We start from the raw sequence: 26,698 nt of genomic DNA, 5'->3' as shown, positions 1-26,698 counted from the left end.
AACCATAATCCATACTTCGATTTAATCAAAATATCCATATTTTGGCCTACAATAATAAATCAAGATATCCGTCCTTCGACCCACGATGGCAAATCTAGATACCCATGTTTCGACCCACGGCGGCAAATCAGAATGTTATGGTTCAGCTAAAATATCACAATCCAACCCATTACTGGCAGTCCACATCATCATTAGTCTAAATCCTCTTACATGATTAATAAATCATTCAATAATTTCAAATTATATCTTTTGCTCCATTTCAAAATAGCCAACATCTTATACCAAACAATCAATAAATGATACATATATATATAATAAAGAACCATATGCTTATATATTCGTATCAATGATCATACTCTAATGATAATCATTTGGCACAAAATCAAAAATCATCACATATAATAAAAAATATATACACATACATACAGATGATCATATAAAAGGATCATTATCTCTATCTATTTCAGACTCAAGCACATCAATTGATCAACTTCTTGATGAATGAACCCTAAGATAAAATATTCCACTCGACATCTTGTGCAGACAACTACATCTTTACATAATCAATGTCAACATAAAAGACATAGACGGTTATGGACAGTGAAAATATTAAGATAGCACTATAGGTCTATGACTCTTCCCAAAGTCAATCGAATAATCTAGATTTATCTAGATTTTGGATCCTCCACTAATCCATAAAGCATCCAGAGAGATAAAGGAAATGGAAAGAGAGAGAGAGTAGAAGAAAGAGAAAATAAAGAGAGAGAAAAAAAGAATGATTTATTATTTTTTTTTTCTCCTCTATCTTTCTCTAGTTTTCTTCTCTTCTTCTCGTGGAAGGGGAAAAAGAAAGATCTCAAGCCGACCACCTTTCATGGCAGCAGTGACCCCAATGACTCTACGATAGTGGCTTTAACCTGGACTGCCCGATCATGGCCATGTCTCACGACGATGGTTGTCCTAGTGGAAGAAAAAAAAAACAAGAATAGGAGAAGGCTCAATCCGGAGCTAAGGCTCGTCAAAGATTTTCTAGGATTCAGAAAAAAAGAAAAAAAAAAGATGAAAAGGAGTAGAAGAGCAATACCACAACTCCGATGATAAATTGACAGTAGCTTATCCGAGACGCTCGATAAAAAACCGAATAAATCCCATGGATTTCATGGGTGGTTTGAGTAAAGATTAGGGCAATACTTAGAGGAAAAAGGGAGGAAAATTTATAGGCTGCATCCTAAGGCTTTCATTAGATCCCTATGAGCCTTCTAGGACTCTTCTTCTCCATCAAAATGGAAGAAGTGGATGACTCTGATCTTGAGTCTTCCTCCCTCGTGTTAGGCATATGAGCAGTGGTCTGGGTAGCCATTCAAGGCCCATCTTTGTTGGACCAGGCCCATATGGAACGGGCCCTTACATGCAGCAACTCTACACATGATGCCTTAATCAACACCTGTGCAGAGGAATAAATGAACCACAATCTCATCAACAACCACCTACTAACATGCAGGAGTGCGTCCTGCTTGATAGTCAGATTGCATGGCACCAGCTAGCCGAAAGAGGAAAAAACAATCTTTGGGCAAGAAGACTGAAAAGAACAGGATAAACTAAACATGATCAACAGAGGATGCAGTAGCATAGTAGAAATTTCAGCCAAGCATCAACTTTCAGAGTCGCTCACTCCGAACTAATTGTACAGGTACCAGCAATCATATTTAGACGACAATATATCTGACATAACGAAGCAAGAGCTCACAACCCCCACCCCACCACCCTTGGGTGGAGGAAAAAAAAAAACCAAGAAAAAGAAAAGAAAAAACAAACAAAAAACATAAAACCAACCAACTAACCAAACATACCTCAAATGCATCATCAGATAGCCGGTCCAGATTCATCATATATCCTGAAAGATGCAAAAACAATATCCTGAAAGAACATCTAAAAGCACTTCCTGTGAACAATGGCCGGTCCAGATTCATCATATTCTGCCTTTGATATCCACATCTGAAATGCATTTAGTATAAAAGGGCAAGCAAAGAAAACCATCAGAAGATAAGGAAAATAAGGCACCAAGGCAGATCCAAAATGGGGGAGAAAAGACAAATGATGATGGTTTACCTGCTAGAATGTGCTAAGAGAAGCCAAGATGGAACCTCCAATCCACACACTATACTTCCTTTCAGGTGGTGCCACCACCTCGATCTTCATGCTGCTAGGAGCAAGTGCAGTGATCTCTTTGCTCATACGGTCAGCAATGCCCGGGAACATAGTGGACCCTCCACTAAGCACAATGTTCCCATACAAGTCCTTCCTGATATCTACGTCACACTTCATGATAGAATTGTAGGTAGTCTCATGGATACCAGGGGTTTCCATACCAATGAGAGCAGGCTGGAAGAGCACCTCAGGGCACCTGAATCGCTCCGCCCCAATGGTGATGACCTGGCCATCAGGTAGCTCATAGCTTTTCTCAACTGCCGAGCTGCTCTTGGCAGTCTCGAGCTCTTGCTCATAATCAAGGGCTACATGAGCAAGCTTCTCTTTAATGTCACGAACAATTTCCCACTCGGCTGTGGTAGTGAAGGTGTCACGCCCCAAACCCAACACTCGGATCGGATACGTGATGGCCGCACACTCCTTAGAGCAAGCCCTAAAGAATATGCAAGGCCAAATTAAATTGTTACAATCTTAACATCCATAATTATTTATTTCAACAATAATTTGTAAAACCTTGCATAATTACAATTTAAATTTCTTCAATTCTCTGATCAGATACTATGACACTCTATTTATCCTTCTGCTCATCCGTAAATCCAAGCCATAGCCAATCATAAGCATCCTGTAACTCTGAGAAGAAAAAAAAAGATGAAGAGGTGTGAGCTTTACAGCCCAGTAAGAATTTTCATATCATACTGATATAATAATATAATCTAAAAATAAAAATAAATAATAAAATATAAAATCCGATGTTCAATGTCCAGAATAATGCAAATATCCATAAATTTTGTCTTGTTAAAATAGATGCATCATCATATGTTAACAGGTGAAACACTTTTATTCAACAATTATTTCATGTCTTATCTTTCATTTCTCCTTTCATAATCACATGATTTTTAACATTTTCTTTCTGGCTCTGGACTATCCAAGTCTATACCTCAGTCATCATTCGGATCAAATCCACTTAAAAAGCCTTTCAAGACTGTCCCAGGATGAGCTCCTGACCGGCTGTCCCACGTACGAAAGCCCGTGAGAGGCTGTCCCAGGCATAAGCTCCTAGTGGGCTGTCCTAGGCATGAGCTCCTGACCGGCTGATCCACCTGTAAGCCAGTGGGGGCTGTCCCAGGCATAAGCTCCTGGCGGACTGTCTCAGGCATAAGCTCCTGACCGGCTGTTCCATATGACAAGGCTAGTCCATACCATATATCTCTTTCTTTTCATTTAATCATTATGTGTTGATTTCATCAAATCAATTCTGTCTTGCATTATGATCAATTCAGATATGTCATATCCATATAATTATACCATCAATCTCTGATACATATATATTGACATAACATACTCATGCTCAAAATCAAATAACAGTATCTTAGATATAATAAATTCATCGATCTCAAATCCGACGATGCAAAACCAATAATGCAAGACCAACAGTAAAATAGCATATTTATAATGGTGATCATGTACAGGGATTCTTACCTTTACCGATGACTAATCCAAGCACAGAAATTAATGTTCTTCTTTGATTTATGAATTTTTTTAACAAAATATTCCACTCGATATCATATGCAGACAATCATCTCTTCATGACCCTGATCAAATATAAAAATTATATATGAAGAAAATTACCGATAATCAATCCTAATAACACAAATCTAGGACCTCTCTTAGGATTAACCAAAATTAGGATTTATCTAAGTATCAGGATCCTCCACTGATCCATAAAACTTTTAGAGAGAGAAAATCCATGAAGAGAGAAAATTCTAGAGAGAGAAAGTAGAGAGAGAAAGTGGAGAGAGAAAATAGAGAGAAAAAATTTTTATATCCTTCAGACGAGGCAATCATGATCGAGATCATCAAAGATCATATCAGGGTGACTCAATATGGATTAACCATGATTGATGTTATCAATTTCGAATAAGGATCGGATCGGGATCCAATCTACTGCATGAATTTCGGAGCAGTCTCAGGTCATCATATTTTCATCTCAAATTTTATCCTAGGGTCTATAAAACAATCAGAGAGAGAGAATGACCCTAGAGAGATAAAATTCATAAAAAGAGATAAAAAGTCTAGAGAGAGAAAATAGAGAGAGAATTTAGAGAGAGAAGATGGAGAAAGAATGTAGAGAGAGGAAGTCCAATTCTAGAGAGAAAAAGACTTAAGAGAGAGAGATGAGAGAAACTTTCTCTCACATGTATTATTATTATTATTATTATTTTCTTTTTCTTTTTCTTTTTTTTCTTTTTCTTTTTTTTTTCTTTTTCTTTTCTTTTTCTTTTTCCTTTTTATTTTCTTTTTTTTTTTCCTTTTTCTTTTCTTTTCACGGGAGCAGAGGACCTATGTGGTTCTCTTCTTCACGGAATAGGGGAGGTCCTTTCTCCCCCTTATTCCCGAACTAAGGGCCTCCCCCCAACTGACCACCACTCCGACTGGTGGAGCAGTCCCGACGACGTCGAGAGATCGGGTCTGGTGACCGACGACGGCAACCAGTGACGAAAAGAAAAAAAAAAACAAGGTAACATGGAGAAAACAGGGGATCTTCTTTAGAATTTATTTCCAGCAAAATCGATGGCCGGCGGTGAGGTCTGGGGTTGTGAGAAGATGAGCAAGAGAGAGAAAAGGAAGGATTGGGACCGTACCTTGGTTCCAGTGGCATCTCCGGTCTTGATTTTTGATGGGCACGGTGAAGGCAATCAACGACTCCATCGAAAGAAAGAAGAGAGAGAAAGCATGATGTTTTCATGGCTTGCTTATGATAAAGAAGAGGGAATTTATAGATGGGATCTAGGGCTCCTAGAGTCCCAATCCCATTCTGATTCAAAGAGGGAAGACGGACTCTATCAGGAGTCTTCTTCCGTTCTCTTCTTTCTTATTATTATTATTTTTTTTAAATCTGAGTTATTACATTCTCTCCTCCTTAAAATAATTTTGTCCTCGAAATTTAAGTTATATCGTTCGAGATACATATTTCAAAGTATACATTCTTCATATCATTCTTAAGCTTACGATAATGTCTTATATATTATTTATTTCTCATGATCTTATTATAATAAAAATTATTTGAAATTTCAAATTCATCTCCTCTTATTGATTTCTCAACTTTTTGAAGAACTATAATATTTTGGACTTGTATTAATATACCACCGTTATTTGTCTAATACATTTCACTCAAAATTCATAATTATCTCAGACTACCCTTGATAGAAAATAAATAAAGGTCAAACATCGGGCACTCTTTACAATCATCGATTTCTTTCTTCTCTTGACCTTCCAACAAATTTTATATGTAGATTCTTATCTTAAGAAAACCTCAATCTTCTATATCAGTCCAAGTAACAATATTAAATTTTTAAAAAAAATATGAGACTATGTCAGGACATTCTAAGTTTGAACTAATATCAGAACTATCAAGCTATTAATAAACTTGAGATATCTAAAATTTTTTGACATTATCTATAATGAAACAATCTACTGACAAAAATTATCCGACTATGATCAGATTAGATCAAAATTTATAGCATCCTTTCATTATTAATAAAATCCTTCCTTATTTACAACTAATGTATTTCATCATAATATCTTTTGATTTAAAAGATTAATATTTCTAATCAATTTAATCCACCATGCTTTGCTGTGTACTCTGATCTTAATTTATCAAATTATATAAGTCTATCAAAGATAAAAATATCCTTATATGTTAGATCAATCCAGGATAGATCCAACCTTCAAATTTCATATAAGAGTTACGATAAAATTTTAAGTTTCTTTATCTTTATTACCTTTGGGTATAGCATATAAAAAAATTAAATCTTAATCCACTTCCTATATTTGAAATCATTGCATAAGTTTCATCACTCTTCAAGAATCCAACATGTCTAGAATCGATTGGAGTTAACCTTAGATTTACCTTACAATCATTTAGATAATTTTTAAATCAATCTTTCTTTTTAAAAAAATTAATTCTAACTTGACAAACTAGAAGAACTCAAGCCAACATCCTTAAGTAGAATCAACTTGATTATTTCTTATAGAGCTCCCTTCATCACAACTCTTAATATTAATCAATAAATTCATACAAAATCTTGTCCCTTGTATAAGTCATTCAAAATTTAACACTAACAAGATGTTTTAGTTCAATTTAATAAAAAATTCAAACTTTGACTTGAATAATTAATACACTTCACCATCTTCAACAACCACAAGAAAAATTAAAAAAAATCTAATCCAAAGATAGTAATACGAATTATTAAAGATTTCATCATAACCTGTATATCATACTCTGACAAAATAAATTTTTTTCTTTAATTTAACAACAATATCAACATGCTTTTGATCCACTTAGAAAAATAAACTTTTAACTTGAAATTCAATGCAACTTGAAAGATCAAGAAATCATATTCAGAATATGATATTTTGAGTAACCAAAAATTTCACCAAGATGTGTATCTCATATTCTCATAATAAAATTCAAGTATATTTTTCATCTAAGATTGAGTTTCATATATGACCTCTTATAGGTTCAGTGTTCAAAAATATTTCTCTCTCATATGATGTAATTTCTTCTTAGACCATATCCTAATTAACTTTCTTTGATAAGTCCAAAATTCATAATGCTCAGATAATTATCATCGAAATTAAAAAAAATATCATGATCTTCAATCATATAAGTTTTACATTCCAAAATCATCTAGTATACTCAACATAACTTATCAATACCTCCCACTTCATTCCAAGGTCAACTCTTTTCATACTTAGGTCAACCTTACTAATTGAAATCTAAGATATAACTCGTCAATTCTATTATAGATATCACATGCCACTTATGCATAAATTTCATTTTAATATCTATTGATTCGAAATCTAATTACTGAATCATTTGTTTTATGTCTATCATATTCTTTATGATCATAACCTAAGTTTAAATATCACTAAAGTCATAATTTCAAATAATTATAATCTTAAGCTCAAATACCACTTAAATCATATTCTCTAATGATCATAACCTAAACTATAATATCATTCTATTACATCCTTAATGATTATAACCTTATACTCTGATATTATCTATCATACTCTATTGATTATAATCTCAAAGTTTTGATATCACTTATATGACAATCCCTAGTGACCTTAAATCTGAGCTCTAATACTGTTCTATCATATTCTCTGATATCACTCTGTCACATCCTATTGATCATGCATAAAGTTTTGATATCACTTCATAATCCCTTGTGACTTAAATTTAAGCTCTAATATTATTTTATCAAATCCTAATCACTTATATCAAAATCCCCAATGATCATAACCTAAACTCTATTATTACTCTGTAATATTTAAATCACTTATATTATAATCCTTAATGATCATAACCTGAGCTCTGTTATTACTTTGTCACATCCTATTGATCTTACATAAAGTTTTAATATTTCTTCATAATCTCGGGTGATCTTAAACCTAAGCTCTGATACCATTCTGTCACGCCCCAAACCCAACACTCGGATTGGATACGTGATGGCCGCACACTCCTTAGAGCAAGCCCTAAAGAATATGCAAGGCCAAATTAAATCGTTACAACCTTAACATCCATAATTATTTATTTCAATAATAATTTGTAAAACCTTGCATAATTATAATTTAAATTTTTTCAATTCTCTGATCAGATACTATGACACTCTATTTATCCTTTTGCTCATCCGTAAATCCAAGCCATAGCCAATCATAAGCATCCTGTAACTCTGAGAAGAAAAGGAAAGATGAAGAGGTGTGAGCTTTACAGCCCAGTAAGAATTCTCATATCACACTGATATAATAATATAATCTAAAAATAAAGATAAACAATAAAATATAAAATTCGATGTTCAATGTCCAGAATAATACAAATATCCATAAATTTTTTGTCTTGTTAAAATAGATGTATCATCATATGTTAACAGGTGAAACACTTTTATTCAACAATTATTTCATGTCTTATCTTTCATTTCTCCTTTCATAATCACATAATTTTTAACATTTTCTTTCTGGCTCTGGACTATCCAAGTCTATACCTCAGTCATCATCCGGATCGAATCCACTTAAAAAGCCTTTCAAGGCTGTCCCAGGATGAGCTCCTGGCCGGCTGTCCCACGTACGAAAGTTCGTGAGAGGCTGTCCCAGGCATAAGCTCCTGGTGGGCTGTCTCAGGCATGAGCTCCTGACCGGCTGATCCACCTGTAAACCAGTGGGGGCTGTCCCAGGCATAAGCTCCTGGCGGGCTGTCCCAGGCATAAGCTCCTGACCGGCTGTTCCATATGACAAGGCTAGTCCATACCATATATCTCTTTCTTTTCATTTAATCATTATGTGTTGATTTCATCAAATCAATTCTGTCTTGCATTATGATCAATTCAGATATGTCATATTCATATAATCATGCCATCAATCTCTGATACATATATATTGACATAACATACTCATGCTCAAAATCAAATAACAGTATCTCAGATATAATAAATTTATCGATCTCAAATCTGACGATGCAAAAATAATAATGCAAGACCAACAGTAAAATAGCATATTTATAATAGTGATCATGTACAGAAATTCTTACCTTTATCGGTGACTGATCCAAGCACAGAAATTAATGTTCTTCTTTGATTTATAATTTTTTTTAACAAAATATTCTACTCGATATCATATGCAGACAATCATCTCTTCATGACCCTGATCAAATATAAAAATTATATATGGAGAAAATTATCGATAATCGATCCTAATAACACAAATCTAGGACCTCTCTTAGGATTAACCAAAATTAGAAATTGTCTAAGTATCAGGATCCTCCACTGATCCATAAGACTTTTAGAGAGAGAAAATCCATGAAGAGAGAGAAAATTCTAGAGAGAGAAAGTAGAGAGAGAAAGTGGAGAGAGAAAATAGAGAGAAAAAAATTTTATATCCTTCAGACGAGGCAATCATGATCGAGATCATCAAAGATCATATCAGGATGACTCAATATGGATTAACCATGATTGATGTTATCAATTTCGAATAAGGATCGGATCGGGATCCAATCTACTGCATGAATTTCGGAGCAGTCTCAGGTCATCATATTTTTATCTCAAGTTTTATCCTAGGGTCTATAAAACAATCAGAGAGAGAGAATGACCCTAGAGAGATAAAATTCATAAAAAGAGATAAAAAGTCTAGAGAGAGAAAATAGTTCGGTCTCCTTCCAGCCTTCTACAAGAACCGGACTCCGTCCGAACTTCCATAGCGGATGGATATCGGATGAGCTTCTACGATGGATGGACTCCGACTGCTGGATTTCTACAATGATCGATCGCCTCCGGTGTCTGCCGAACCTCTCCAACACCATCCGAAGTCCACCGTCGCCTGATCCCCCGTCAGATTCTTTATGAAATCGGACCTCTCCGACGGATCATCTTCAGATGAGCTTCCACATCAGGCGAATCTCAGACGGACTTCTCTAGCAATCAGACGTCTACCGGACTTCACCAGCGGAAAGTCTCCATCTGAGCTTCTACAGCAGATGACTCCCACCTGTAGTATCAGCGCCTAAGATATCCGACAACAGTAGACTCGTCAGCAGCTTCGGAAACATCCAAGCTTCTCCTAGATCGACGGGATAGAGAGCCATTCCGCTCCATCAGATGTCCCAGCCGAGCTCTAGCCGATAGATCTGAACTCCCTGGAAAGTCACGACAATGGCCACTACCTTGCTCCACTCTCTGTAATGGATTCTGCGTGGCTCCACCACGCTCTGGCAAGTTGCGACAACGGATACCACTCCACTCTCCGTAACAAACTCCACGTAGCCCTGAACGACCGCTGATGCCACTACTCTCCATAACAAACTCCGCGCGGCTCTGAACGGCCCACTACCAGGTGGTTATAGACGTCACTGTCGATCAGTTATGCTCTCCATCTATAAAAAAGAATCCCCAGATACGTTCTTCTCTAAGCTCTAAACTCTATCCCAAAACTCTGCTAAAATTTTCACTCGAGCACTCCATTTCTGTTGAGGCAGAGTACTGACTTGAGTATCGGAGGATCTTGTCGGAGCACCCCCAACTCCGGTTTAGACTTCCCTTGCAGGTTCTGACGGCGACCGCGGTCATCTCAACTCCAGCAACTCCGACTTTGGCGGAATTCTGCACCAACAGAATTGGTGCTAGAGGAAGGGGCCCTGTGTCTTTGCAGTACTCTTGTTCTTAAAGGAGTGCTCAACAGGACTGTCTCCGGTCATCTTCTCCGACGTCCTCTTCTCCTTCTCCTACTAGATCTCCACCTGATGCCTCCCCGAAAGGCTTCCACCAGGCGATCCACAGCCTCCGCAGCCAGATCTCAAGCTCCGGCCTCACCTCCAGTTTCCCAAGCTCCTCCTCCTCCGGCAACGGCGGTCGGTATGGAGCAGTTCGACCTGCTGGTTCAGCAGGTCAGAGGCCTCACTGAAGCAGTGCAGGCCATGCAGCAGCAGCATCAGCCGCAGGCATCAGTGCGGTTGGAAAGAGCATCACCGGAGTTCCAAGATCTGACAGTAGGGTGGGCCACTTGGGCCAGTCGTCCTGTCTTCCCTGGAAAGAAAAATTCGAGGGTGGAGAGCCCTCAGTCTGATCACGATTCTACTCCCGGAGGATCCCTACCTCCACTCTATCAGAAGACCCTCGAGACTCGCAGTCGAGAGGATCTCCTGGATCGAAGGCTCCAGGAGATAAACTGGCGGATCGAAGAGCTCCGTCATGCTCCCCCTACTTATGGTGAGGATATCTGTACTGACCCTCCTTTCTCTCAAATGATCATGCAGGAACCGATCCTGCCAAACTTCAAGCTCTCCCAATTCGAAAGCTACGATGGAACCTCAGATCCGGTTGACCACCTGGAGGCCTTCCGGACAATGATGCTGCTCCATGGCGCACCAAACGCCATCTTGTGTCGAGCTTTCCCATCTACCTTGAAGGGAGCAGCAAGGAACTGATACTCGATGCTGAAGCCGGGTACTATCTTCTCCTTTGATCAGATGAGCCACCAGTTTGTGGCTCATTTTATTAGCAGCCGGCATCCTCAAAGAGGTTCGGAGTCCCTTATCAACATCAAGCAAAAGGAGGGAGAATCCATCCGAGCCTACGTCAATCGTTTTAACGTCGCCGCGTTGGAAGTCCGAAACTTGGACCAATCGATCGCGATGGCCGCCCTGAAGGGCGGTCTTCAAAAGAACGATCTACTATTTTTTCTGGAAAAGAAATATCCCAGGAACTTTGCTGATTTGCTAGCTCGGGCCGAAGGATATGCCCGAGCAGAAGAAGCCTTCAAGATAAAGGACGAGGAGGCCGCGAAGCAGCAGCAGGCGGAGGACTCCAGCAAGCCCGCAGTTGAAAAAGGGTCGAGTGAAGCTCAGCTGCATTATCGAACTCTCTCCGGACACAAGCGTGTCCAGACTCCTCCCCGAGCTTGTAGGCAGAGGAGCCCGGACCACAGAGTTCGGTGGAGCTCTCCCCCAGAAAGATTCCACAGCTACGGCCCTCTCAACGCATCGAAAACTCAAGTGCTGATGGAGGTCAGGGAGCAGCTGTCAAGGCTGGAAAGGATGCGCACACACCCCGGGAAGTGCAATCCTAACAAGTTCTGCCTCTATCATCGTGACCACGGCCATGACATGGAGGAGTGTATCCAGCTCCGAGATGAGATTGAGGAGCTCATCAAACGAGATCGGCTCGACAGATTCATTCGACGTCGACCTGAAGGTAGGGAAGATCGGCCTAGGGCCCTGCCACAGCTGGAGCCACCTAGGAGGGAGGAGCAGCCTAAAGATCGGCCTCCAATTGAAATTATCAACTCCATCTCAGGAGGACCCCGACGGAGAGCAGACCTTCCGCAGCTATAGGATCCACAAAATCTGCGGATGTATTACCAATAGCTTTGCCTTAAATAAAAGTTTTATATTTGCATATCTATCCTTTTGGCATGAACTTATAATGACAGGAAGTAACTCTCTCATTCAATCAAAATTAAGCTTGTTAGGAACAGGAGAAAAACCTCATCCTAACATGAGCAAAGTCGAAGGCCTGGTTACTTAAAGACCGGATGGGGGGAGAGGCCCTCGCAACGGCCCTTATGTGCCCCCACAGCCTTGTTAGGAATAGGAGGAGACCTCATCCTAACATGAGCAAAGTCGAAGGCCCGGTTACTTAAAGACCGGATGGGGGGAGAGGCCCTCGCAACAGCCCTTATGTGCCCCCACAGCCTTGTTAGGAACAGGAGGAGAACCTCGTCCTAACATGAGCAAAGTCGAAGACCCGGTTACTTAAAGATCGGATGGGGGGAGAGGCCCGTGCAACGGCCCTTATGTGCCCCCACAGTCTTGTTAGGAACAGGAGGAGAACCTCGTGCTAACATGAGCAAAGTCGAAGGCCCGGTTACTTAAAGACCGGATAGGGGGAGAGGGCCGCGCAACGGCCCTTATGTGCCCCCACAGCCTTGTTAGGAACAGGAGGAGAACCTCATCCTAACATGAGCAAAGTCGAAGGCCCGATTACTCAGAGATCGGATGGGAGGAGAGGTCCTCGCAACGGCCCTTATGTGCATCCACAGCCCTGTTAGGAACAGAAGGAGAACCTCGTCCTGACGCGAACAAAGACCCAGTCGATCAAGACCGGATGAGGGGGGAAGCCTCCTCAACGGCTCCTTTACGCTCTCATGACCCCGTTAAGAGCAGAGGGAAGATCCTCACTCGAACACAAAAAAAAAGGAGAGATGAAAAGAGAAAGCGACGAACAACACCAGCGATAAGTGAAAAACAAAATGCATCAAAGATACAAGGGATCTCGTCTCAACGAGAGAGGATATTCCTATCAAGAAACCCTCAATCACTAAAAGGAAACTCGACACAGGCTGAGGAGAAATCGACTTCCTCAAAGTAACGAGAAGTTCGGGTCCCCAAGCTCGAGCATCGGAAGGAAGCGTCAAACTCAAATGGCCTCGAAAAGACCTACGGTCATGAACCAAAAAGGCAAATCAATACGGCGATGATTGAAAACTTTCAAACGATGACAGCGTCGAGCAAGACAAAAGACAAAAGAAGTTCGGTAAACGACAACTCAATACCCAAATGGACAAGATAATGAAAAATTTTTTTTTCATTTCATTAGTGAAGTATATATTACAAAGCCTTGAAGGCCAAAAAGAGAGATGACAAGAAAAGAAAAAGAATACATGGAAGGATGAAAGGCAAAAAAAAAAGAGAAAGGAGCTCTAAGGAAGCCCAGCTTCTTCCGACTTCGAGCTCTCGATTTCGATCCTTATTAGGGATTGCCTCAAGTTTTCAACTTCTTCCTCTAGTTCTATCTTTCTCAGCAGCATATCCCAGTACATCTGGTGGAACCGTCGGCTCTTGCCCTCCGACTCTCGAAGCCTCTTCCTCAGGACCTCGGACTCCGCCTCGGCATCTTTGACCGCCTGCTGCTCGTAGACCAGCTGGATTTTCAGCCGCTATAGTTCGGCCTCCTCCCGCCCAAGGGCCACAGATAGTTCTGCCACGGTCCCCCTCAAGGGGCGGAGCTCGTCGGAGCCTTGTGTGGAGGTAAGCTGGACTCTCTCAGACAACTGCCTCCGAAGGCAGGCAACTTCGTCGGTCATCGTCTGGAGCTTCCTTCGATAGTCCTCTACTTGTCCGCTCCAGCCAACTCGGTAGGCATTGTAATTCGCCTCAGCATCCTGCAGCTGCTTTTGAAGGTCGGAGAACTTCTTCGATCAGTCTCGATCACGGTCGGCTTGGGTTGTGAGCCAGGATGAGCTCCCTTCCAACTGGTCGATCTTCTCTCGTGCGGCCGCCAGCTCGACTTCAAGGGAACTGATCTTGGAAGCCTGAGTCCAAGATCGATCGCTGGCACGTTTTCAGAGTTCCTCAAGCTCTATCACGAAGTCGGCCTTCCTCCGAGTGTATTCCATGAGACCCTTTCTGTGGAGGTCCTGAAAGCGAATAGCCTTTGCAGTGACTTTCGAATGGCTCTTCCTCAGCTGATGAAGTTCATTTTCCAACTTCTTGAATTTCTTCGTCAACTGACGAACTTTCCTTCTGAGGTCTCGGATCATCGACTTCAGAGGAACCCCCTGTGACAGGGGAAGAGCTTCAGCAGGACACTGTCATTGGGAGACAAAAGTGCCACGACTCAAATTAGTACAAGAAGACAAAAGAGAAGGAAAAGAATACAAAAAAAAGGGAGGGGCCCTCTGTGAAGAAGAATCTGATTTCATTGATTGAATAATTTTCAAGTACAAGAGAACGAAGAAAGATCACCATGAAGGAAAAATACAAAGCTAGAGGTTCCAGACCTTTGGGGTAGAAGCGGAGGGGCTCGACGTCCCCGGAAGGTCGGCAGCAGTGGCCGCAGCAGTCAACGAGGTTCCGACTGGAGGAGGACTGACAGCGGTTTCGGATGGTCCTGCTTCATCGTCAGATGCCTCATCCAGGAAGTCGAGATCCAGATCGGAGAACCTTCCAGCCACCTTCTTTTGGCAGAGTTCAAAACCCTTGATGAAGGCATCCTGGCCGAACTGAACCTGTAGATCCTCCATCTCGGAGGAGGCCTTGAACTCCTCCACTACTCGGGCCCCTGCCTCCGAGATCAGGGACGGAATCCACGCTTTCAGCTCAAAAACCTGCGCCTTCAACTCAGAAGCCTGCGCCTTCAGTTCGGAGCCTTCGGCCTCAGCCTTCTTTCTCTCCTCCTCCAAGGCGGTCCTTGGATCGGACGAGGTTTGTCCCTCCTTTTCCAGCACCTCTTGGAGACCTAGGACCTCGGCGATCTTCTCCTCGAGGCGAGCGGCCCCAGCCAGGCGACCTTCCTCCGCCCGAGCTGCCTCCCTCTTGATGATCTTCACCACCTCGACGTTGGCAACAAGCTGGTGCCCAATCTGCAAGAAAGGTCGGGGAGTCGATACAAAGGCTGAAGAATAAATTAAGTAAAGGAGCAAGAAGGAGAAAAAGGTGAGTTAATCTACTTCGAGGAAAGATCCCAGAGAGTCCCAGACCCGCAGCTCGAGATCAGCAAGGACGATCCTCTCGACGACCTCGGAAAAAATGCACCCTTCGACCAACCTCTTTATTAAATCTCTGTTGTTGAAGGGATTTTTCCCCAGGTCTTCCTCAGAGCCGCCGGCCCCCTCGACGGCAACCTTGCGACTGCGGCTCTTTCGGGCCAGGGTCTTCTTTCTCCTCCTCCCTTCGACCCCGAGTGCCCCCTCGGGACGAGCCTCTGGAGCGAGATCCTCGGTTGGAGGGCTCCTTGAAAGGGCTCGGGGGACTTTAGGTTCGGCGTCGGAAGGGACTTCGACGGCAACGGCCACCGGAGTAGGCGCGGCCGAGCTTGTCCCTTCTGTCCTGGCTTTCTTCACCGACCCCGAAGTCGAGGCATCTTTTCTCTTGTGGGTCTTGAGACCCTGGGCTAACCTCCGAGCCACGCCTGCGTCCATGTCTGCAATAAAAGAAGATCAACATGGCTTAGGGATGGAATAAGAGAAAGGAGAAGCAGCAAAAAAAAAAAATGGTACCGGCAGGGTTAAGAGGACTCAGGCCGACGTTGAACAAAAATTATTCCTTCAGAAGTTTGGGGAGGAGGGGGGCTTGATAGGCCTCAAGCTTTTTGGAGGCTTCGAGGTCATCCCTTTCTAGGCTAGAAATCTGACGGACGAAATCTCTCAGAGAGTCCCAAGGGGGTAATCCTAGCTCCAAGATCGGACATTGGACATAGAAGAACCGCTCCTTTCAGTTGTGGATAGAAGAGGGGGTGCCTTTCAGCAATCTCTTTCTACCGAACTGAGGGGAGAAGTACCACCAGTCCTTTGCCGAGGGATGACGCTTAAAGATGTAGAAATTCCTAAACAAAGAAAGAGTCGGCCGAACTCCAGCTAAACTACAAAGAGAAAGAAATCCTATCAAAAACCTAAAGGAGTTCAGTGCTACTGAGACTAGAGAAATATTCAGAAAACGAAAGAGGACGACGACAAAAGGCAAAAGTGGAAGCCGAAGTCCGGCACGGAAGGCCTCCTGATACAGACAGAAGCGGTCGGGAGGAGGGGCGCTAGCTCGGTCAGTTGGCCTAGGAAGCTCCAGCTCGTACTCTGGAGGAACTCCATACTGAATCCTTATCAGTGAGAGTTCATCCGGAGTCCAAGAGCTGGGGATGGTGTCTGGTGCAAAGACCAGATGAGGTTCGGTTCTGGCTACGGGTCCATCTATGGTACAAGGACTCTGGGAAACTGGGGCTGACAAACTCCTAGAACCGTTAGAGGAGGAGATATCGAAAGACATTTTGGATCAAATAGAAGCCACAAAAATCCCGAAAAAAAATTGAGAAAAACAGCGAACAGGCTCTCGAGGGAGCTAAACGAACGGAATACGAAGAAGAAAGAATAGAAAAATGGCAAGAAGTTTCGAACTAACCTAGGTTGGCTCGAGGAGTGCAGGAAGACGGCAAGGATGGTAGAAGTCGACTCGGAGGACGCCTAAGGCCGAGAAGAATGCTAAAGAAGGCTGGAGCTCTCAGGAAAGAGGAGGAAGCCGAGGGACTCTCTCAAGCAAAGTGAAACCCCTGAAAGAGGAGGACGTGTTTAAATAGGCAACAGGACGCGGGACAGTTATGATCGCGGATCTCCTCTGGCCGACCTACACTTGTCGCGTGTCCCACTCACTATGACAGGCTGCTGAAAATGATTGACAGCTGACAAAATCATTATTGCACCGTACCTAGAGCCACGCCCCAGCAGAAATTCCAAAAAAATCTTTTCGGATCGCGTTGATTTGAAAAGACTCCGGCACCAGCGCGCCAAATGCCAAAATATCTAACAACCATCGAGTGCGAAAATCGAGGTGGGACAACTTCAGCTGTGAGAATTTCTCTGTACTTTCTTCTTTCGGAATCCGAACTCGAAAGTAGGGAGACTGGTGTTGGGTATAAAATACCCCCAGCCGAAGTTTGTAAAAGACCGACCTTTCCAGGACTTTTCCGGCTTCCGACCTTGTGTGGCATCTCTCTGAACCCTCTCGACCGTCCGGACTTCCATAATACCGTCCGAACTTCTCCGACAATGAGCTTCTCCATCCATCTACCGGGCCGCTCCAAAGGCTCTCTAGGCCTCACTATCAGCTGACCTTCTACAGTGATCAACTATTCTCCGAACTTCTTTCGAACTTCGTCAATATCCGAGCTTCTTCGACAACGAGATTTCTACAGTAATCAGACTCCAGCCAAGTTTCTACCGTGGTCGACCGCCTTTAGGATTCCAACCGAGCTCCTGTGAGAGCCGAACTTCTACTACGAGCGGTCTACTCCGAACTTCTACTATGAGCGGTCTACTCCGAACTCCTACAGCGGGCGGTCTACCCCGGATCTCTATTGTAAGCAAATTCCATTCGAGCCTCTACTATAAATGCATTTCTTTCGAACTTCTATTACAGGTAGACTTCAGCCAAGCTTTTTCGTAGCCGAATCCCAGACGAGCTTCTACAATGGGACAAGACCCACCGGCCAGGTCGCTGCTCCGAGCTCCCACGACAACCGATCTTCGATCGAGCTTCTACAATAAGCGATCTTCTTCCAACCTTCTACAAGAATCGGACTCCGTCCGAACTTCCATAGCGGATGGATATCGGACGAGCTTCTACGATGGATGGACTCCGACAGCTGGATTTCTACAACGATCGATCGCCTTCGGTATCTGTCGAACCTTCCCAACGCCATCCGAAGTCCATCGCTGGCCGACCCTCCATCAGATTCTTCATGAAATCGGACCTCTCCGGTGGATCATTTTCAGATGAGCTTCCACATTAAGCGAATCCCAGACGGACTTCTCTAGCAATCGGACTCCTACCGAACTTCACCAATGGAAAGTCTCCATCCGAGCTTCTACAGCAGATGACTCCCACCTGTAGTATCAGTGCCTAAGATATCCGACAACAGTAGACTCGTCAGCAGCTTCGAAAATATCTGAGCTTCTCCTAGATTGACGAAATAGAGAGCCATTCCGCTCCATCAGATGTCTCAGTCGAGCTCCAGCCGACAGATCTGAACTTCCTGACAAGTCACGACAATGGCCACTACCCTGCTCCACTCTCTGCAACGGATTCCATATGGCTCCACCACTCTCTGGCAAGTCGCGACAACGGAAACCACTCCACTCTCCGTAACAAACTCCACGTGGCCCTGAATGACCCCTGATGTCACTACTCTCCGTAACAAACTCCGCGCGGCTCTGAACGGCCCACTACCAGACGGTTATAGATGTCGCTATCGATCAGTTACGCTCTCCATCTATAAAAAGGGACCCCCAGATACGTTCTTCTCTAAGCTCTAAACTCTATCCCAAAACTCTGCTAAAATTCTCGCTCGAGCACTCCATTTCTGTTGAGGCAGAGTACTGACTTTAGCGTCAGAGGGTCTTGCTGGAGCATCCCCAACTCCGGTTTAGACTTTCCTTGCAGGTTCCGACGGCGACCGCGGTCATCTCAACTCCAGCAACTCCGACTTCGACGGAATTCTGCACCAACATGTTGATTTCATCAAATCAATTCCAATTTACAGTGTGATTAAAATAGATATATCATGCTCATATAATCATGCCATCAATCTCTGATACATATATATTGACATAACATACTCATGCTCAAAATCAAATAACAGTATTTCAGATATAATAAATTCATCGATCTCAAATCCAATGAAGCAAAATGAATGATGCAAGACCAACAGTAAAATAGCATATATATATAATGATGATCATGTACAAGGATTCTTATCTTTACTGATGATTGATCCAAATACAAAAATCAATGTTCTTCTTTGATTTATGAACCTCTCTAACAGAAAATTTCACTCGATATCTTATACAGACAATCGTATCTCTTCATAACCTTGATCAAATATAAAAATCATATATAGAGAAATTATCGATAATCGATCCTAATAACATAAATCCAGGACTTCTTCTAGGATTAATCAAAATTAAGATTTGTCTAAGTATCTGGATCCTTCACTGGTCCACAAGACTTTTAGAGAGAGAAAATTCATGAAGAGAGAGAAAATTTTAGAGAGAAAAAATAGAGAGAAAAAGTGAAGAGAGAATCTTCGTATCTTTCAAATAAAGCAATCATGATCGAGATCATCAGCGGTCATATCAGGATGACTCAATATAGATTAACCATGATCAATGTTATAAATTTCGAATAAGGACCGGATCGGGATCCAATCTACTGTATGAATTTCGAAGTGATTTCAGATCATCTTATTTTCATCTAAGATTTATCTTAGGATTCGTGATGAAATCAAAGAGAGAGAAAGACTCTAGAGAGAGAAAATTTGGAGAGAAAGTAGAGAGAGAATTTAGAAAGAGAAATTAGAGAGAGAAAGATAGAGAGAGGGGAGAGGAAAGAGAGAGAGAAGAGAGAGAGAAAATTCTCTCTTTCCTTCTTTTTTTTCTATTTTTTTTTTTCTCTTTCTATTTTTCTTTTTTTGTCTTCTTTTTTCTTTTTCTTTTTCTTTTTCTTTTTCCTTTCCTTTTCTTCTTCTTCTTTCTTTTCTTCTTTCTCTTCCTGACCGAACAGAGGACGGACCGAGGGGGGCTCGATGGCTCGGCTCCGACGAAGGGCGGCAATATGGCCGGATGTCCAGCAGCAGGTGGAGGTGGCGGTGGAGCAAGAGATGGTCGGCGGCAAGGTTTGGCCGGCGAGAAATCAAGAAGAGATCAGAAAAACAAGGGACCGCAGCTTTTTCTTTTGTTTTCTGGTCATGGGCCGATCATCGGCAGCCAAGACCCTCAGGAAAGAGGGATAGAGAGATGAAGTCCTATCCTACGGGTGAGATGCCGCAGATGGCGCACCGGTGGTCGGAAAAGAGGAGGAAAAGTGTTCGGCCAAACAGAACAAAACAGGGGTTCACCTTTTCATAGATTTTCCGACTATCCCGACGGCTAGCGAGGGTGCACGAAGCCTTGTAAAGGAAGGAAAGGAAGAGAGGAAGGAGGGCTGAGGCTTATCTCAAACTCCGATGAGATCGCTAGTGAGAATTTGAGGCAAACACGAGAAGAGCATGGACGGCTTCAACGAAAAAATCCGAAAGGAAGAAGAGGAAGAAACTAGTGCTCGTCCTGGCCGACCATGGAGGAGGAAGGGAAGATTTTATAGATGTCTTCCTAGGGTTCCTAGTGGTCCTAGGAGTCCTTATTCTAATCGGCAAGAGGAGGAAGAAGAAGACTCCTGTTGGGAATCTTCTCATTCCATTTTTTTTTATTTTAGGCGGGCTTAGTGGACCTAAATCTAGATGGGCTTGATCAAGGGCCCAATAGGCTGGGTTATTACTGGTTTCTCCAAGAAAACCATAACTGAATGAAGGCATGGCACTAAATACCGCATCAGAGAGATTCGGATCCTAATAAGTCAGTCTAGTTCTGGCTGAGAAGGAAGATAAAATGGTAGCAAACAGATTGCTGTTTTCCTAAATTTGATCACAAATTGAAACACCAGAAAATTACCATAAATCTAATGATCCCTGAAAATGATGAATGTAAAACAAAGAGAGAGAATCAGAGCTTAATGAAGCAACCAGAAGGTTAACTCGTGGTGACCAAGGTAGCAATAACAAAAGAGAGGAAAAATTTGATGCCATGTCTTTTGGCAAATAATCTTGACCAGTTCTTGGATGAAAGAATATACAAACATTCAAAAAACCTTTGATTACTCACATACCAATATAGCACAACTAAACAGAATAATCTAAAAATTGGAAGAAACAGAAAAACTATGTCGAAGCACCTTGACAGAGGAGGTTCAATAACCTAACATTCAAATAAAGAATATAAATAAACATACTTGTTGTACGTCCGCTGGCATAAAGGGAGAGGACAGCTTGAATAGCAACATACATGGCAGGAACATTAAACGTCTCAAACATTATTTGTGTCATCTTTTCCCTGTCGGCCTTTGGATTCAGAGGGGCTTCTGTGAGAAGAACTGGATGTTCTTCAGGTGCTACATGGAGCTCATTGTAGAATGTATGACGCCAGATCTTCTCCATATCAAAGTCAGTATACCTCTCTTGGAGTGGGCCTCATCACCAACATATGCATCTTTCTGTCCCATCCCAACCATGACACCAGTGTGGAGGGGCCGACCAACAATACTTGGAAAAACAGCCCGGGGAGCACCATCTCCAGCAAATCCAGCCTATTGCAAAGGATTCAGGGCAATTTAGTTAAATACAATACACTATATGAAAACATTAAATGCAACTATGAAAACATTAAATGCAACTTCCTACATTCTTTCCTAAATATCAGCCCGACAGTATGATACCAAACATATTTCTCACCTTCACCATCCCCGTTCCATTGTCACAGACAAGGGGTTGAATGTCCTCGGCATCAGCCATACTTTATGTTAAACCTGCAAACAGCCTATCCATGAGAAGGTCAGAAGTTAAATAATGCCCGACAACTTTAAGCAGGTAATGGTGGTAAGATGGAAATCTTGCAACAAGAAAGGGGGATGCAAAGAAACTTCTCAATGCTGGTCTACAGGAAATTATGAAGTAGAAGAATATCCGAAATTCAAATAAATAAAATACATCTCTAGTAAGAATCATTCCCAGTTTTCATGCACTCATTATGATACTCGAGCAAACGGTTATTTTATCTGATTCAAGTGAATAAGAACGAACCTTACTTCACCATTTTCTCCATGTTCCATGTTTACAAGATAATAAGAATATGATAAAGAAATGCAAAGAACAACAACCAAATATTGCGAGTAACACAAGCTGGATTCACAATTGTTATAAAGCTTTATACTAAGCGGACAATCAAGTTTTTCATTTCTTTGATATTCAAAGAATGTACCAACTCTTATCAAGCACAAGACCGTACCACTTTGGAACTATACATGAATAAAAATGAATGACATAAAAAAACAGCTCCTGAAGTTTTCGAAGACCACCAGAAGATCATGCTCATGTGAGCCAAAGGGAAGTTGATATAGGTAGGCACCATGATGCATTTGATGGTCAGAACATGAGATCAAACCACAGCCAAGGCAACTTCCATGCAGAGCTACATTATCTTATTTTATTTTTTAGATCAGAACATTCAAAGCTACAATGACAACAAAAACAAAATGGAAACAACAACTTCCAAAAGTTCATCCTTGCGCATCTAGACTAAAAATTCAGAATTACTTGGAACAGTGGGGTCATTATGCTATTTTGGATTAAAAACATGCTCACTGGATGTCTCTGTATTTACCTTTTCTCAACATTTTGCTAATATATTAAAGTGAGGAAATAGGTAGAGATAGAAGTACAACGAGAATCCTCAATGATAGAAGAAAATCATCAACAAAGTAGCATTCTTTTATTAATGTGGTGCAGCTTTTATCCATACTCTAACCAAATGCACCAGCGCCTTGACAAAAGAAAAAGGTGCAGCAAAAGTAGAAGGTAAGTTTCCTTTTAACTTTTGGCATCTTGACTATCAGATTTCTAGGCATGCTAATACGGTAAAGCAGTGAATAGGAATCCTGATTTCCCAGCTCGCGTAAAGGAAGGACAGCCACACTGACAAATAATCCAACATTCAAATACCATGTAGAAACTTCACTGAGGCATTTCATGACTACCATCTATTCCTTCCAAAACAGATATTAGCATCTTAGTATGTTTTGAGAACATTGTGACACATTTCTAATTAATTAATAAGGCTGGTGTAACTAACTCTGGAATTAGATGGCAGCAAATATGGGTTTGAGCCATTGAATGGAATCTATTGGTTAAACTGAGAGAGATTAGGAGTCCTGGTATACCTTGAAAATCCAGTCTCAACCTAATATTTGGAAAAGTAAAAATTATTGCCCCCTCCATAATAACAAAAGAACAATACAATTTTAAGAAACATTCTGTTATGGTGTGCATGCAGACTTAAGAAATCAGAAACGCAAAGAAGGTAAAATGATATTTAATAACAGTGAAGGGAGATCGAAAGAAAGTAAAGAAAAAAGGGGAAAAAAGAAAAGATGGAATCCATCTTAAAAATAAATTTTATTCTTAATATTCCATAAAATCCATGTCATTGATAGATATCCATATTGACCAAACAAGCATAAAATGCTTCTTAATCTTAAGAAGACTTCCAACCAACTTACGCTGACCAAGGCTCCCCGAAATGGATACATTTGCTTAAAAAGGATCACTATTAAAATTAAACTCATAGCATCTATAGTCATTAACTTCACTATGCAGATGACTTTAAACTCATGTTAAGCCATAAATAGCAATTTCCTCTAGGTGTCAACTACTAAAATGAAGAGATACGGTGAAAGAGGACCACCTTAACTGTTGGGTGGATGTCTGGCCAGGACACCACCTCCCAAGATCTTTTCAGTACCACGCGATGCAGCAGGAAGAAAGAAGAAATAAAACAAAAGAAAAAACAATCAAAATACGTGGATCAGCCACAAAAGGGCTCGCCTCCACGGGGCATATAAACTTCACTATGAAAAAGAAAATTTTACAAGAGGAGACCTCACCCTCACCCTTGTACACCCAATTCTCTCTCACTAGAAGTTCCCCTCACAAAAGCTCTCTCTCTCTTGGAGACCCCCCCTGAACCCCTGAAGAGCCTGGCGACCGCTGTCCAGGAGCCTCCTGCTCCTTCTCTCTCAGCGCTCTCGCCTTTCTCTCTCTTCTCGGGTTCGTACGGTGCGAGAAAACCAATCACTCCCTTTACTGTTCGTCACAGGGCTTTTTATAGACCTTAATCACGACTTAAATCATGATTAGGACTCCTTAATCAACCCAAATCACGTCCCAGACCGTCGGATCAAGACTGGGAACTCCCTGGGCCGTCCGATCGCGATCGGTCCACGGAATAGTGCCGTGGATTACGTGAAATGCGTGGGAAACACCCACGCGGTCCACAGGCCCAGCCGTGGACCGGTGCAAAGGGGCCAGCAGGCCGCCTGGGCCGGCCCGCTCCCGCACGCGGGCCTGCGCGCGCCTGTGCCGCGCACCCGCCTGGGCCGCGAGCCTGGGTGGGTCGCGCATCCCGCGCGCCGCCGCTTGCGGCCGCGCCGCTACCGCCCGCCGTCGGTCGCCGACGGTCCTCCACCACCTCGAATCTTGTACCGACTTCAAAAGCTCGTATCTCCTCCATCCGAGCTCCATTTCGGGTGATCTTGGTCTCGTTTGACTCCGTTTTTCATCGCGAACCTCACTGTAGGCTCAATGTGGGCTGAATCTTGAAGCATCAAATCCTAAAAATCTCCATCTCGACTCGATATTCAGCCTCCTCCAAACTCCGAGAGCTTCTGGATCTCCTCGCCTCCATGCCCTGGGGCAATCGCCTGCTGATCATGGATGGGCAAACATGAGAGTCGAGCCAGGCTGCTCGATCCCATCTCCGTCGTATGCTGTGTTCCTCCTGACCTGAGACCTGCTTGGGGCATCATCCTGCGGCAATAGGAATCTCACCTTGCGACGTCGCCTCTCGTCCTCCCGAGTCTCCTGTCTCGTGCCCGATCCGCCTCCTGGAGCTCCAACTCGCTCTGGGCTCCACCTGGCTCCCGAAGCTGCACCTCGCACTGGGCTCCCTGCCACGTAATAATGTCCTCTGCTCCCCTTCTTTTCCTCCAGCACAATCCTATCACCGCGTAGCACCCTCAGGATTCCTCCACCAGCCACCGTCCTGTAGCCTCTCGAATCCAGTCTGCTAAGTGAGATAAGATTCTGCCTGAAATCGGATATGTATCAGACCTCCCCCAATCTCCTCGCTGCACCGTCATGTGTCCTCCAGCTGACCGTCCCAATGCCTCTGATCGCACAGCTCGATCTATCCGGCAGATATACAGTGCCCTCACTGTTCTCTAGGGAGTCAAACTGCTCCTCTCTGCAACATACATGATAGGGGCATGCAGAATCTAATATCCACTGCTGGGAAGAAGTAGATACCTCGTCAGATATCTTCAGGACATCTCCATCTAAATCGCTGCCGACCGTCGCTACAGCAGCCACTGTCCGATTTTTAAGTTGAGGGCAATCTCTGGCTAGATGCCCCAACTCCTCACACCGGTAACACTTGATTTTGCTCAAGTCCCTCCTGGACTTAGACCGCCCTCGTTGCGATCTCCTGTCGCTCCGTCTACCGCCTCCTGCTCTTCCAGAAGCCACCAAAGCTGAGCTACCGCCACCTGAAATCGAAGCTGGGTTCTCCCTCTTAAGAACCTCGTTCTGGAGTATTGCCGCGGTGACCTCGTCCATCTTGATAGTGCTCTTCCCCACTAGAAGAGCAGTCACCAAGGACTCGTACGAAGGGGGAAGCGATGCCAGCAAAACCAGCACCCTGGTCTTCTCCTCAACATTCTCACCAACGCTGAGGAGGTCGGTGAGGATCTTCTGGAAGTGGCTTAGATGCTCCTGCACGCTCTGTCCCTCAGTCATCCGCAGTTGGTAAAACTGCCTCCAGAGGAAAAGTGTGTTGGTGAGAGACTTCGCCATGTACAACTCCTCGAGATTCGATCACAGCACCGTCGGAGAAGTCTCGCTCAGCACATGGATCACCACCTCATCCGCCAGGTACATACGGATGGTACTCACCGCCTGCATCTATAGCCGTTTCCAATCTCGCACCTCCATGGTGGTCGGCTTCTCATCGCACAAGAGAGCTTCGATCAACCCCTGTTGGATGAGCACGTCCTTCATCCTTGCCTGCCACAAGGAGAAATTGCTCTTACCATCGAACTTGTTGATCTCCATCTTGATTGTTCCTGTCTTCTCCATCTTCAGTCTTGCTCACCACCATTGCAATCTGCGTCCTTGTACCGCCTTGCTCTGATACCACTTGTTGGGTGGATGTCTGGCCAGGATACCACCTTCCAAGATCTTTTCAGTACCACGCGATGCAGCAGGAAGAAAGAAGAAACAAAATAAAAGAAAAAATAAATACGTGGATCAGCCACAAAAGGGCTCGTCTCCACGGGGCATGCAAACTTCACTATGAAAAAGAAAATTTTACAAGAGGAGACCTCACCCTCAATCCTTGTACACCCAATTCTCTCTCACTAAAAGTTCTCCTCACAAAAGCTCTCTCTCTCTTGGAGACCCCCCCTGAACCCCTGAAGAGCCTGGCGACCGCTGTCCAGGAGCCTCCTGCTCCTTCTCTCTCTTCTCGGGTTCGTACGGTGCGAGAAAACCAATCACTCCCTTTATTGTTCGTCACAGGGCTTTTTATAGACCTTAATCATGACTTAAATCATGATTAGGACTCCTTAATCAACCCAAATCACGTCCCAGACCGTCGGATCAAGACCGAAAACTCCCTAGGCCGTCCGATCGCGACCGGTCCACAGAATAGTGCTGTGGACCGCGTGAAACGCGTGGAAAACACCCACGCGGTCCACAGGCCCAGCCGTGGACCGCTCGGTTCACGGTGGACCGATGCAAAGGGGCCAGCAGGC

General features: G+C 43.2%; 1 pseudogene; it reads right to left on the bottom strand.

The window, feature by feature from the left end:
- Positions 1-1,845: 1,845 nt before the first annotated feature.
- LOC105036664 (actin-7-like) lies at positions 1,846-21,652 on the bottom strand (annotated as a pseudogene).
- Between the last annotated feature and the right edge of the window lie 5,046 nt (positions 21,653-26,698).

This window comes from Elaeis guineensis, chromosome 12 (genome assembly GCF_000442705.2).
Source record: "Elaeis guineensis isolate ETL-2024a chromosome 12, EG11, whole genome shotgun sequence".
Taxonomy (NCBI): Eukaryota; Viridiplantae; Streptophyta; class Magnoliopsida; order Arecales; family Arecaceae; genus Elaeis; species Elaeis guineensis.
This window is presented reverse-complemented; position numbering and strand designations above follow the sequence as displayed.